The sequence below is a fragment of the Aethalodelphis obliquidens genome, unplaced genomic scaffold (genome assembly GCF_003676395.1).
Source record: "Aethalodelphis obliquidens isolate GAN/ISIS:26980383/991018 unplaced genomic scaffold, ASM367639v1 scaffold25, whole genome shotgun sequence".
Taxonomy (NCBI): domain Eukaryota; kingdom Metazoa; phylum Chordata; class Mammalia; order Artiodactyla; family Delphinidae; genus Aethalodelphis; species Aethalodelphis obliquidens.
This window is the reverse complement of record NW_020837969.1, coordinates 23,100,294-23,113,461: the sequence shown is the minus strand read 5'-3', so window position 1 is coordinate 23,113,461 and position 13,168 is coordinate 23,100,294. Positions and strand designations below refer to the sequence as shown.

General features: G+C 46.6%; 1 long non-coding RNA gene across 1 annotated transcript; it reads right to left on the bottom strand.

The window, feature by feature from the left end:
* Window positions 1-3,040: 3,040 nt before the first annotated feature.
* Window positions 3,041-12,799, bottom strand: LOC113628826 (uncharacterized). Its single transcript, XR_003436268.1, has 4 exons — window positions 11,256-12,799; window positions 7,686-7,884; window positions 6,119-6,340; window positions 3,041-3,379 (listed from the first exon to the last, which is right to left on the bottom strand). It is a non-coding gene; the product is annotated as an uncharacterized LOC113628826 (long non-coding RNA).
* Between the last annotated feature and the right edge of the window lie 369 nt (window positions 12,800-13,168).

Sequence of the window (13,168 nt, the reverse complement as noted above, 5' to 3'; positions counted from 1 at the left end):
GAATGTCAATTATATCTCAGTAAAACTGGAAGAAAAAAATAAACTTTAAGTTTGAAAATAGGTTCAGATTTACAGAAAAGCTACAAAGATAATGCAGAGAGTTCCCATATGTCAAGTACCCAGTTTCCTCTATTATTAACTTATTTGTCACAATTAACCATTTTTATTAATGAGCGTCCATTCCTTTATGGGATTTTTAAAGTTTTTAATCTAATGTCATTTTCCTTTTCCAGGAGCCCATCCAGGACACCGCATTACGTTTAATGATCATGTCTCCCTAGACTCCTCTAGACTGTTAGGCTAGGCTTTCCTTGTTTTTGATGATCTTGACGGTTTTGAGGAGTCCCGGTCAGATATTCTGTAGAGTGTCCCTCAGTTTGGGTTTGTCTGAAGTCTACCCTCATGACTAGACTGAGGTTATGAATTTTGGGGGAAAAGACCACAAAAGTTAAGTGCCATTCTCATCACATCATATCAAGAGATATATTACTTTAAAAAAAAGTATTTTTTATTTATATAAAAATAAAATATTTATTTATTTATTTTATTTTTATATATTTTTAAATTTATATAAAAATGAAATAAAATATTTTTATTTTATTTTTTAATTTATTATTTGTTGCTTGGTTTTTATTTTGGCTGTCCCACACGGCTTGCAGGATCTTCGTTCCCTGACCAAGGACTGAACCTGGGCCACGGCAGTGAGAGTGCCCAATCCTAACCACTAGACTGCCAGGGAACTCCCTGTATTACTTTCTGAATGAAACATAGAATAAAATATATTTTAAATAAGGATTATGCTAGAAAAATAGCGGTGTCTGACTCTGAGCGTAGATCATGAGGGTTTTCTTAATATCTTTCTTTATAGTTCTCTATAAGAAGCATAAAATATATTTTATAATTAGAAAAAGGACAACAACAACAACAAATCCAACTGTAAATACACAGGAAGGGCGGCAGAGGTGCTTGGCTGTGAGGACAGGATTAGAGAGCAGGAGTCGGGCCCGGGTCTGGTGCGGGAACAGTGTCAGCGTGATGGGGAACACGCCAGGCCTGGCTGCTGGGAGCAGTCAAGATTACTAATGGCAGGACAGACAGTAACAGCAACAAAAGGAGAGCGAGGTCCAGGGCTGGGAAGACAGCGCTAATGAGAACACTGAGAAACATTCCAGGCAAAAGGGTCACCCAAAAATGTAAGCAAGCCTAGAGCCAAGATTAGTTATAGCCAAATAAGTCTCGCAGGATTCAGGGGGTGCCGGCAGCTGGGTGAACGCTCGGGCACCTCTGCGTCTCTGAATCCGGCAACGCAACGCTTTGTGTAAATACTGACTTTTTAGGGAAGACAGAGAGGAGCCTCTTTCTTTTTCCACTGCAGGGATTAAGAAAAGTTTATTGATTTTTAAACAGGCTGTTTCTAATCTGGGCTTATTTTAGATCTAATAAGACTGTTATCATTATTTTTTAATTGGGTACAGGGAAGGGAATTCAACGTCAATCTGTGGGTAAAGTATTTTTAATTGCTTTGGAAGAGTTACATTAAAACTGAGATTGTAGGTCACACGTGAGTCCCAGGGCACTGGTCCCACAAGGATATTCTACTGGAAGCAGTACGTCGCCCCTGCTCTCAGCCCAGCATTAAAATGGCTGGGCAGACGAGCTGGCAACCTTCGAAAGAAGCAACCTTTCAGTTATGCTGGGCAAACTTCTATTCCTCCTTCCAAGACCCAAGTCAAGTGTTGTATGACATCTTCTCAAATTCTCTCAGGCATCAAAATCTCTCTGAGGTGATAAAAATCACCTCCCTTTCTACCTCACAGGTTATTCTAAGGAATGAGTGAGCCCAGTTTTTATGGAAGTGCTTTGGAGTCTGCAAGGCACCATGTAAATGATGGATGATGTTATTATAAAATATCTGCAGGGAATGCCCTGGCGGTCCAGTGGTTAGGACTCTGTGCTCTCACTGCCGAGGGCCCGGGTTCAATCCCTGGTTGGGGAACTAAGATCCCACAAGCTGTGAGGTACAGCCAAAATAAATAAATAAAAATTTTTTTAATTAAAAAAATAAAAATAAATAAATAAAAATATCTGCAAGTTAATGGTATGTGCCTGTCAGTGGGCTAGGTAACTGTACCTTGGTACAAAGACGCTTCTGGGTGGAAAAAAGTCGACCAACATTGACGATGGATAATTCAACCTATCTGAGTTCGGCAGGACATGTGGCTTGCATCCCATATTCCTGACTCTTTCTCCACCAGCTGCTCAGAGCTGGGACCGCTGGCTTCACTGATGCTCACCCCTCAGTGCAGGTTCCTTTGGCGCTCAGGCAGGAAAGGATTACAGAGTTTAAGCACCAACCCCCATACCTGTGGGTTTAGGGACCCTGGACCCCCAGCTGACCCCTGGGCTCACATCGTGGTCCCAGCTGTGCTTGGCGGCCAGTCCCATGGGGTGTCCAGAGCCTCAGAGAAGCCCAGGGCTTCATCACCACTGGACAGGGCATCTGTGTGGCTCCAGGTGTAATTCTGGACAGGGCATCTAAGATCCAGACTCAGGACCGCCTGATCCCTGGATTTCCTGGGCTGCTTCCCCCTCTCCAGGTGGGAACTTGCTGCCACCAGGGACCTAAATGAGGTTTGAGACCCGAGACCCTGTCAGTGGCCGGACATGCCTTCCCTGTCCTTTTCCACGTGGCGGGCCGAGCTGGACCCCCCTCCTCCCCACCTGCCCTGTTTTGCCAAGGAAGCGCCCTGCTTAGTGCCGGTCTTAGGTTTTAACAAGTTTCTTAACTAATTTGTTGTTTGTCTCTACATATATTCAGGTGTGATCTCTCCCATTATACCTCTCCAAACTGCCAAACCTCTACCAATATTTGAATAGTGTCCTGCTCTAATTTAGAATCCCTGCTCTCATTTCAAATATACTGAGGACCCACATAACAATAACAACCACAACAATCAAATAGCGACTGTTTATAGAGCACATCCTATGTGCCTGGCACCGAGCTGAGTGCTGGACCCTCCCTGTGAGGTGTGTCATCGTCTCTTTACAGGTGAGGACCCTGAGCCCCAGGGTGGAGAGCTGGTGGGTGACAGAATTGGGATCCCGCCCAGAGCTGTGTGGTCCCAAAGCCTGTGCTCGTGGCCGTGATGTGACACAGGTGAGCAGACGACTCAGGTGCATAAACTGTGTGGAATGGATAGAAACACAGCCGAGTTCCTGCAATGGACATAGGTTGTGGTACGTACTTTTGAAGGTTTTATTACATTTCCAAGTTACACGTTATTTTTTTCCTCTGGCAAATCCAAAGGGCCCACGTCCATCCTATCCTGTCTTCTCCTCCAGTGCTTTGCCCTTCATATCCAAAGCATCCTGCTAGGAGCTGTGGGAAACAGGAAGAGTAATCAGATGTAGCTTCCGCGTTCAAAAGGTTTTAATGTAGGAGATGAATAGGAAACGACGTGAGAGCTGAATGAAGCTTTAAGTCAGTCTCTTTTCTGTTTCCTTTCGGCTACCTAGAAATGGCTCGATTTCTTCTGTGGAATATCTCAAATTGGGGAAAGGCCTTGAATTCAACAGCGAGTGGCTGAGTTTTAGGAGTCCAATTTTTTTTTTTTTTTTTTTTTTTTTTCCGGCACGTGGGCCTCTCACTGCTGCGGCCTCTCCCGTCGCGGAGCACAGGCTCCGGACGCGCAGGCTCAGCGGCCACGGCCCACAGGCCCAGCCGCTCCGCGGCACGTGGGATCTTCCCGGACTGGGGCACGAACCCGTGTCCCCTGCAACGGTAGGCGGACTCTCAACCACTGCGCCACCAGGGAAGCCCAAGGAGTCCAATTTTTATGTGTGCTTTAAGGGGCAAGGATAAGACTTGAAGGGTGAGGGTATGTGATACTGTCCATTGCTGTGAAAGGTTGCAGTCTGCCCAGGGATTCGGAGAGGGGAATCAATTTTACATTCGGTCACCCTGGAAGCCATTCCGTTTCCCAGTCCCTCCAGCCTGCCTTGAATTATGGTTGGGTTCAGTTAGCAAAGCTTTATTGACGGCCCACTCTGAACCAGATAGAGCGTGGGGAAAGCAGGGTGCTAAAGTTGCGAAGGACATGGTCTTTGACCCGGAAGGGTTTATCATCGAGATAGGAGGACAGATTTGTCAGTAAAAGCTGGTCAGTTCAGTGACAGAGGTTGGGTGCTAGGAGAGCCCGGGGAAGGGATTTAGCCCAGTCTTACAGTATGGTGCAGTATGGGCTGTGTGTGTATGTCTCTGTGTGTGTCTATATGTGTGTCTGAGAGTGTCTATATGTGTGTCTGAGTGTGTCTGTGTGTGTCGATGTTGTAAAAATTAATAAACAGAAACCTCAATTTCTTTTATTTCCTTTTTTTTGGCGGCACTGTGTGCCATGTGGGATCATAGTTCCCGGACCAGGGAGCTAACCCGTGCCCCCTGCAGTGGAAGCTTGGAGTCTTAACCACTGAACCGCCAGGGAAGTCCCCCTCAATTTATTTTAAATGGAGTTGGGAGACCAGAAAGGGGAGATCTCAGGGTCTGTGATGACAGCAGAGCCCACCAGGAAGAAGAAAGACTCCTTTCCTGGTTAGCACTCAGCCAATGAAAAGCCATAGACTCTTTGTTTACTGTAGCTCCCCAACTTCTCTCCTCCCTGCCCCATAAAAGCAATCTCCTTCCCTTGCCCCTGGCTCACCATGGCTGCAGACCCCAAACTGCAATTGCTGGGGAGTAAGAAATTTTCCTCTGCCCCTCTAGGTTCTTCTGGCTAAGAATTAAATGCACATGAGACAGATTAACAAGAGAAAATCAAACAGAAGTCCAGTAACATGTATACATGGGAGAGACCCAGGAAAACTGAGTAACTCATGAAAATGACCCAAGCCCTCACCTTAAGTACCATCTTCAGCTAAAGCCAAAAAAGGATGTTAGGGGTAGTGGTTTGGGACTTCAAAGGGGAGGAAGGCAATGCACATGGAGATGGAAAAGCAAATGTTTAGTAAATAAATGTTTGCTGGGCCTGCAGAGACAGTGGGACCCAGCGTGGACTCGGGTCTCTAGGCATTTCCCCCACCACTCGAGCCCATACTCTCTGCTGATGTCTCTGGTGACAGCTCTGTTCCGGGAACAGGCCCGCTATGCAAACTCCTTTAGGCAGTTAGGGAGAAGGTCAAAGGTTCTGAGCTTTGGGGCCCTTGACTGTTCTCAGCTTGAAATAATCTGCCTGACAAAGAGGCATTTTGGGGTGGCGTCTTGCTCCCCTCCACAATTCTTTGCTGATCCCAAATAAACCCATCTTTGTTGGAGAAATATCTGGCACTCTATTTGTTTTAGGTCAACAGTGTATATACATCTTCCTTGAAGACAAGACACATGACCTAAATCTTGAAAAGGAGATTCCAAGCAAAGAGAAGGACAGAGCCAGTCAGTACACAGAGGCAACAGTTGACTTGCCGAGACCCATCAACAGGGTTGGGAGGTGAAGAGGGGCAGGGATTATGACTGGGAAGCACGTGGGTTAATCCTGTAATAGCAGAGGGCCCTGGGAAGCAAGGGAGAGACAAGGTTACATTAGCCCCTTGGAGACACTGCTCTGGTGGCAGCCTGGCGACCAGAGTGATGGCGAGCACAGGTGGCGGTGGGACACTGAGCTTAGTCACCAGGGAAAGCAGTCCAGGAGAGAGGCAACCAGAGCCCAGATTCCAGCAGGGGAGAAAGCGATGGAGAGAAGGTGCCACATTATCCTGCTGTCCCACAAGCCAAATGACATTTCCGTCTCTTCCTCACTGGCCTCTCTGCCCGCTCCAGCCCTTCCCCAGCCTTCCATGGCCTTCCGTGATCCAGCCTCTGCCAGGCTCCCCTTAAACAGTGGGGAAGCCGGCAGTCGGGGAGGCGGAGAGACCGATCAGAGAGGGGGCAGAGCAGAGTCAGCCCAGCCTGCCCACCCCCAGAGTCCTTATCTGATCATCACGTAGTGTCATTTGCTCTTTGCAGTTTATTAAGTCCATTACTTCTCTATCGGTCTAATAGAATTGTACACCTAGACACATAAGAGGAGTTCTTATGCTGTTACGGGGATAGGGGTTCTAACCCTGGGAGTTTTTACAGCACCGGTACCTTTTAATGGAAACAAATTTTCCTTCTTCCTCCTTTCATTGCCCTCCCCTGCCATGCTCCGGGTTATCCAGGTAAAGACTGACCCCTCCCGGGGGACGGCTGGTGTCTGTTACCTCCCGAACAGGCTTCCATGGTGAGAGTTTCCTCATAAGAGCTTGTTCTTTGCTTCTAGAAATCTCTTCAATAAATACCCAGCAGATTAGATTCTCACGTAAACAGTATCTGTTGTGAGGACAGGAGAGAATGACAATGTAATGAGACTGTTAGGAAACCGATCTGTGACTCCAGCTTTCTTTTTCTGGTGGAATCAAAGGCAGCGGGCATTTTTGAGCACCTGGCCATTGAAGCACCGCACTTGGGAGTCGGGTAGGTAGTTAGTGAGGAAGGGAACAGCCCTGAGCTCCAGGAGGTAGGTCCACGGGCCCATGGAGCTGTTGACTCTGCCCAAGGGACTGGGGGTGCTTGTGATGAACTGGGTTTTTCAACGGTGAGTGGGTGTTTGACAGGCAGAGACAAGAGCATTCCGAGCTGAGGAGACAGTGTGACTGACGGCATGCAGGGGGGTGGGGTGCTGGGGCAGGAGACACGGGGTGTGGCTGGAGACTGGAAGTCATCGAACATGTGGAGGCGTGGTGGATTCTGTGTTTTGGGAAGATAACTAGAGACGGGGGAGTGATGAAAAGCAATCTGGAAGCCGTTACAGGATGAAGGTGATGAAGCCTGCTTCAGGCGGTGGGTGGGACGGAGAGAAAGGGACAGTGTCTCGAGATACTTAGGATGTAGGATTGAGCTGAGCTGGCTGGTGACTGTGTAGGAAGGAATAACGCATGACAGAAAGTTTGCTAGTTTGGGAGAACAGGTCCTTGAAGCCATGCACTTGGATACCTGAGAAGAGGTAATGCTTCATAAACTGGTATCATCTCAGGTGCCTCTAAGGATGCAGCTGCCGGGGATTTGGCAGAAGGTATAAGCAGGACCTACAGGAGGCACATGAAGAGAGGCTTGCTCTTCGTGCCCAGATGGAATCTGCTAGTTTTCCTAACGTCTGCAATAGTGCCACTGGTGGCAGCCGCTGTATAAACTGGGACGGAATCAAGCGGGACTCACTCCAGACCCCCCACGTGAGGCACCTCTGGGAGGCTGGTCAGGTGGAAGCACACGTTGAATGCAGGGCTAGGAGGCCATCGGGTGGTGCTCTCTAGAAGACGGCCGGAGCTTGGATATCAGGTGATAGCCAGGTTGGAAATCCGGGCCACAATTAGCAGACTGGAGGCAGCTGAAGCCAGGGGCATGGGTGAGATGACTCACGGAGGGCCCCGGACAGAGCAGTCGAGGAGGAGGTGCCAGTGGAAACAGGTATGAAGAGGACGAGGAGAGGGCAGAGGCTGGGAGTCTGCTGTGGGACGGACTGGGCTGGCTAAAGGGCAAGTAAAACCAGTGAAACCAGTGAGGGGAGGCTGGCAGAGCGGGAGCAAGGGGAATGGGGTGGGCGGGGTGGGGAGGAGGGCGGGGGACGGGGTGTCAGCCCTAGCAACCTGGACTGTCGTGCCCTGACCCGTGTACTAACTTCTCTGCATCCAGGCCCAGCTTAGTTTGCTCCGGGCCCATCCTTCACGGCTCTAAGGGAGGCCACCATCTTGACCTTTGGGGGTTCAAGCCTCTGGGATCAGAGGTAAAACAAGGAGGGTCTTAGAACCTCCCTTCACTCATCTCTTGGATAAGAGCTTCTGGACTACTGGGCCAACGCCACTCTTCCTTGCTTTGCACTGAAAAAAAAAAAAAAAATCAGCGTAGATAGCATGTAGCGATATTTCTGAGCGTGGCTTTGATCTTGGGGTAGGAACATTCCAGGAGAAAAGCAAGAAAAAACTTCTTAAGAATCTGTCGATTGTAAGCTGAGAGATTGGGTGTTGGGCTGATTGATGGAGGTCCTGCCGCTCAGCAGTCAGGGGAAAAAGGCTCTCCCCTCGCTCTCTGAAGACCAGCGTGGCGCGTTCTAATCCTGGCCGCCAGCTGCTGCCCTCATGGTTAAGCACCTCTAACATCTACCATGTGTCAGCTGGAAATTTTACTTAAAGAAACAAACAAAAATCCTAATAGTGAAATAGGGTTTGTGTATCTAGGCTCACATCACAGGTGGAATCATGTTCTATAAATGCAAACAAACTTTTTAAAATACATGTATGAAGTTTGATAATCACCTCTGAAGATTTTTAGTGTGGGGATGTGATGGGACAGGGTTGGAGAATTTAACAATGATGTAAAGACTCTACAAATCAAATTGTTCTTTTACTTTCTCCGCTTTGCATAATCACAGTGTAAACAACACATATATTAGTATTAATGCTTATTCCTTTGGTTAAATAAAAATTCCAATAGACAGGAGGTAGCTTTTAGAGGTTCTTAACTGTGAACGAAGCGAGATAGGGTAGTTTTTCGCCTGAGATAAATCCAAGAAAATTACATTCACCTTGGTGGGTTGGGACCAAATGCAGATTTTTTGAGAAAAAGTAAAGAGACATCGAACCCACAAATTTTCTTTTCAGGAAATTAGTATTTTCAATTTGATTAATGATGGAAATTGACCATGTCTACATTGCCTTTCTCTTCTTATCAATTCAGAAAATAGAATATATTCCATCTGCTGTCCCTCCTCTCACCCCCAATCTTCTTAATCTCATTAAGACAGAATTGCTAAATAGTAATAGCTGATGACAGTTTCTGATCAGATGAGGAGAGGTGGATGATCATAGAGATGAAGGGGCATCAGGTAGGTCTGACTGAGGCAGGAGGCTGCCTATGTGGTGAAATCTAGGGGGTCTCATTTTGACAATTTTATTCGACAACTCATTCTCTTCTTTAAATGCCGTGGGGTTGTTTTGTTTTTCTGGACTGAACTGGAAACTATTAGGGTCATTTTTGTTTGGATGTTGTTTGGTTCTCATTCATTTACCTACTGAGTGTGCACCATGCACTGTGCTAGGTACCTGGGGAGAGGTAATGCTTTTATAAACCTCCTTCTGGTATCATCTCAGGTGAAACAGGATGGACTCACCTAAGGATTTGGCAGAAGGCAAAAAGGAAGAGCTATAGGAGGCATATGAAGAGAGACTTGGCCTTTGTGCCCAGGTGGAATCAACTAGTTTTCCTTATGTCTGCAATGGTGCCACTGGTGCCAGCCACCGTCTGCTGTATAAAGTGCGACACTCACTCCAGACCCCGACATGAGGCATTTCTGGGAGACTCGCAGGGACTGCACTAGGGCCGTTGGCTATACAAGTTGGTTCTTGAGGGCAGCATCTCAGATCCAGATGACAGATAACAGAAAAATCCTGTTTGGTTCGATTCTGTGTCTCTCTGACCTGCACTAGAAATATTTCTTGAGAGTCTTATTATAGTTGAAACCTTCCATTATATGTGATGGGAACAATGGAAGTTACTCTTTTTTCTTATTTGTCATGGCTACCAAGAATCACAGAGATGTTTTGCAGACCAAAATACTGGGGACCTTGTTGCCTCCAAATTTTCCAGTCAGAGATGGAAGAGCTAAACGTATGGGAAAAGGACATTGCTAGTTTAATCTTTTTTTTTTTTTTTTTTGGCCGTGCTGCTTGGCTGGTGGAATCTTAGTTCCCCGGCCAAGGATCAAACTCGTGCTCCCTGCAGGGAAGCATGGAGTTCCAACCACTGGACTGCCAGGGAGTTCCCAATCATTCTTTTTTAATTGCTGAAATGCAAGGCTCAGATGATCCTGAGTTAGAAGAGCAAGCTTGGTGCTGCACTGTACCAGAAGATTCCAATGCAATGGCATCTTGTTCCAAAATTATTTTAAAGCCTTAAAAATGAATGTAGCTGCAACTTCATGAGATGAAATAAAATGGGTATTTGAGAAATGTAATACTGGTTATGAATTATAATAATACTGTCTATGACTTATTAGCCCTTATCACGTTCCAGGTTTCCTGCTAACTGCCTTGTATACTTGCTCTTGAAGCCAAGTCTGACCGGCAGTCACAGTGGTTAGCTAGTTCTCGGGGTTAGGATGTCTGCTTCGCCTCATTTTCCCACTTGCTCTGTTCATGTCTACTTTGTTAATCTTTTTTTTTTTTTTTTGGCTACGTTGGGTCTTCATTGCTGCACACGGGCTTTCTCTAGTTGTGGCGAGTGGGGGCTACTCTTCGTTGTGGCACGTGGGTGTCTTATTGCGGTGGCTTCTCCTGTTGCGGAGCACGGGCTCTAGGCACGCGGGCTTCAGTAGTTGTGGTACACGGGCTCAGTAGTTGTGGCTTGTGGGCTCTAGAGCACAGGCTCAGTAGTTGTGGCGCACGGGCTTAGTTGCTCCATGGCATGTGGGATCTTCCTGGACCAGGGCTCGAACCCGTGTCCCCTGTATTGGCAGGCGGATTCTTAACCAATGTGCCACCAGGGAAGTCCCTACTTTGTTAATCTTTTTTTTTTTTTTTTAAAATAGGGTAACTCTGTGGGTCTCTGTGAGGTTTTTCAAGACAGGGTATTAATTAATTAATTAATTTTTGCTGTGTTGGGTCTTTGTTTCTGTGCAAGGGCTTTCTCTAGTTGTGGCAAGCGGGGGCCACTCTTCATCGTGGCGCGCGGGCCTCTCACTTATCGCGGCCTCTCTCGTTGCGGAGCACAGGCTCCAGACGCGCAGGCTCAGTAGTTGTGGCTTACGGGCCTAGTTGCTCTGCAGCATGTGGGATCCTCCCAGACCAGGGCTCGAACCCGTGTCCCCTGCATTAGCAGGCAGATTCTCAACCACTGCGCCACCAGGGAAGCCCCCCTACTTTGTTAATCTTAATGTGTACACATTCTTTACCTTAACCCACTTCAAATTTCTTTTGGAAAAAGGCAGCATTCTGATGAATGAAGTACATTTTTGGAATGATTTTTTTAGAGAGTGATTGATCGTGAAGGCTTTAGTTTGTCTCAACTTCTAAAGAATCTATGGTTTACCTGAAAGACAACAGCCATTCTTGTTAAACTACTCTGCTCACATTTACTTTGTAAGACAGCGGTATTTTACGCAAAGTTGGAAAGCCTTGACTTGGGCTCTGCAGGGGCAAAGGCCTTTCCTCTGCTACCAAGTACAGAATATGGTCCCCAGCTTAGTTTGACTTACAATTTTTCGACTTTAGGATGGCGTGAAAGTGATAGGCAGTGAGCAGAAACCGTACTTCGATTTTGAAGTTTAATCTTTTCCTGGGCTGGCGGCATGCTCTCCGGTGACACTGGGCAGTGGCAGCGAGTCTCAGCTTCGGGTCAGCCCTGCGATCATGAGGGTAAACAGTCAATACACTGACAGTCATTCTGGACCCAGACAACCATCCTGTTTTCCGCTTTCAGTACAGTATTCAATAAATGACATGAGATATTCAACACTTTATTATAAAGTAGGCTTTGTGTTAGATGATTTTGCCCAACAGTAAGCTAACGTAAGTGTTCTGAGCATGTTTAATGTAGGCTAGGCAAAGCTATGACGTTCTGTAGGTTAGGTGTATTAAATGCATTTCCAACTTACAGTATTTTCAACTTATGATAGGTGTATCAGGAGGTAACCCCACTGTAAGTTGAAAACGATCTGTACTGTCTGGTGGGGCTTCAGAGGGAGGCTGTCATTTCCACACCTGCCCATGGATCATAAGGGACAGGTGGGGTGATTGTCATCTAGAATGAAGTCTGGCTCGCTCTCCTTTATAGTATGTTTTCACGTACACATACTCTTTACACTTGTACTTTATGGACAGTCTACGTGTGTGCATATAAATATAGTATAGATGTGATCATTTCTCTAAGCTGTTTCATCTCTCCGTGAGTCACCCTCCGTAATTATGCACAGTAACCTAATTGAAATATAAACTATTCAAAGAGAATTTACAGATTTCCAGAGAGGACAGGTGCCCATTGACAAGGACTCCTGCCCTTGGCAAGCAGTTTTTGAGGGAGCTGTCAGAAGTCTGAGGGGGTCAACGAACACCTTCACTCAAGGGCAGGAAAAGCCACCTCCAGCTGGCAGCTCCCTTCTGGCACTTGGGTGGTGGTAAGTCGGGATGGGCGCTCCCTCCGGGGCTGGGATCCCATTATCACCCCAGGCAGACTGCCTTTGGAAGAGGCTTCGGGGAGGCAGGGAGGGGACGTCAGTTCTGGTCAAGGCTCAGAAATCTGTATTGTTGACTTAAAGATCTTCTCAGGAATTTCCAGGTGCCTAACAAGCAAGGTTTAAAGGGAACTGCACATCGAAGCAAGTGGCCCATAGACTCTGAAGGGGAAGGCAGTTCAGTATCCCTAAATGGAAGCTTTGTTATTAAAAGAGCCCTTATCCCGTAGGCTCTGAGGTAAAATCAGTTAAGGCTTGACTACCTGTTTTTGTGTTTTAACTGTGGTGAGTTCTTGTTTTGACCTAGTGAGGCTAAGGTGGGTGGGAGGGATGGACCTTAAAGTGATGGGAGGATTTTTACTTCTAATTTTCTGATAACCATACTGCCTGCCTTGCCTGGAAAATGCTTCCTTACAGTGCCAAGTAGTACAAAATAAAACCAAATAGTCTTTGTGTATTTACACTGGGGCCTTAGTTATATAAAATATATGGATAGGAAACATTAGTAGAAAATACGATTAAATGGTACCAGTGGTTTTCTCCTTATTTTGAGGTTGTGAATGTTTTTTTCCCCCAAAATTTTATGTACTGAATGAGACATATTTATAACGAAACTGAAATATGGGAAAACAAAACAGAAAAAACAACCCTACCCTTGGTTTGCAATTTATGCCACAGATTTTGTCTGAAAATTCCATCAAATGTAACAGTCTTCAAACTTGGGGGCTGTGTGTCACCTGGAAAGCTTTTAAATTTTTCAGAGACTATGAGGTCTGGCCTGGGGGGCTGACGAACAGCCAAGGTAGAGGACCTATGAGCTTGTAAGCAGATAGGTTAGGGGATCCCGGGAGAAAGAGAACCAGGAATGGCTTTCCTGACGTGAGAAGAAGCCTTTTTAGCCATTTTGGCCTGAGCCATTTTGGGATCTAAGTCTGGCC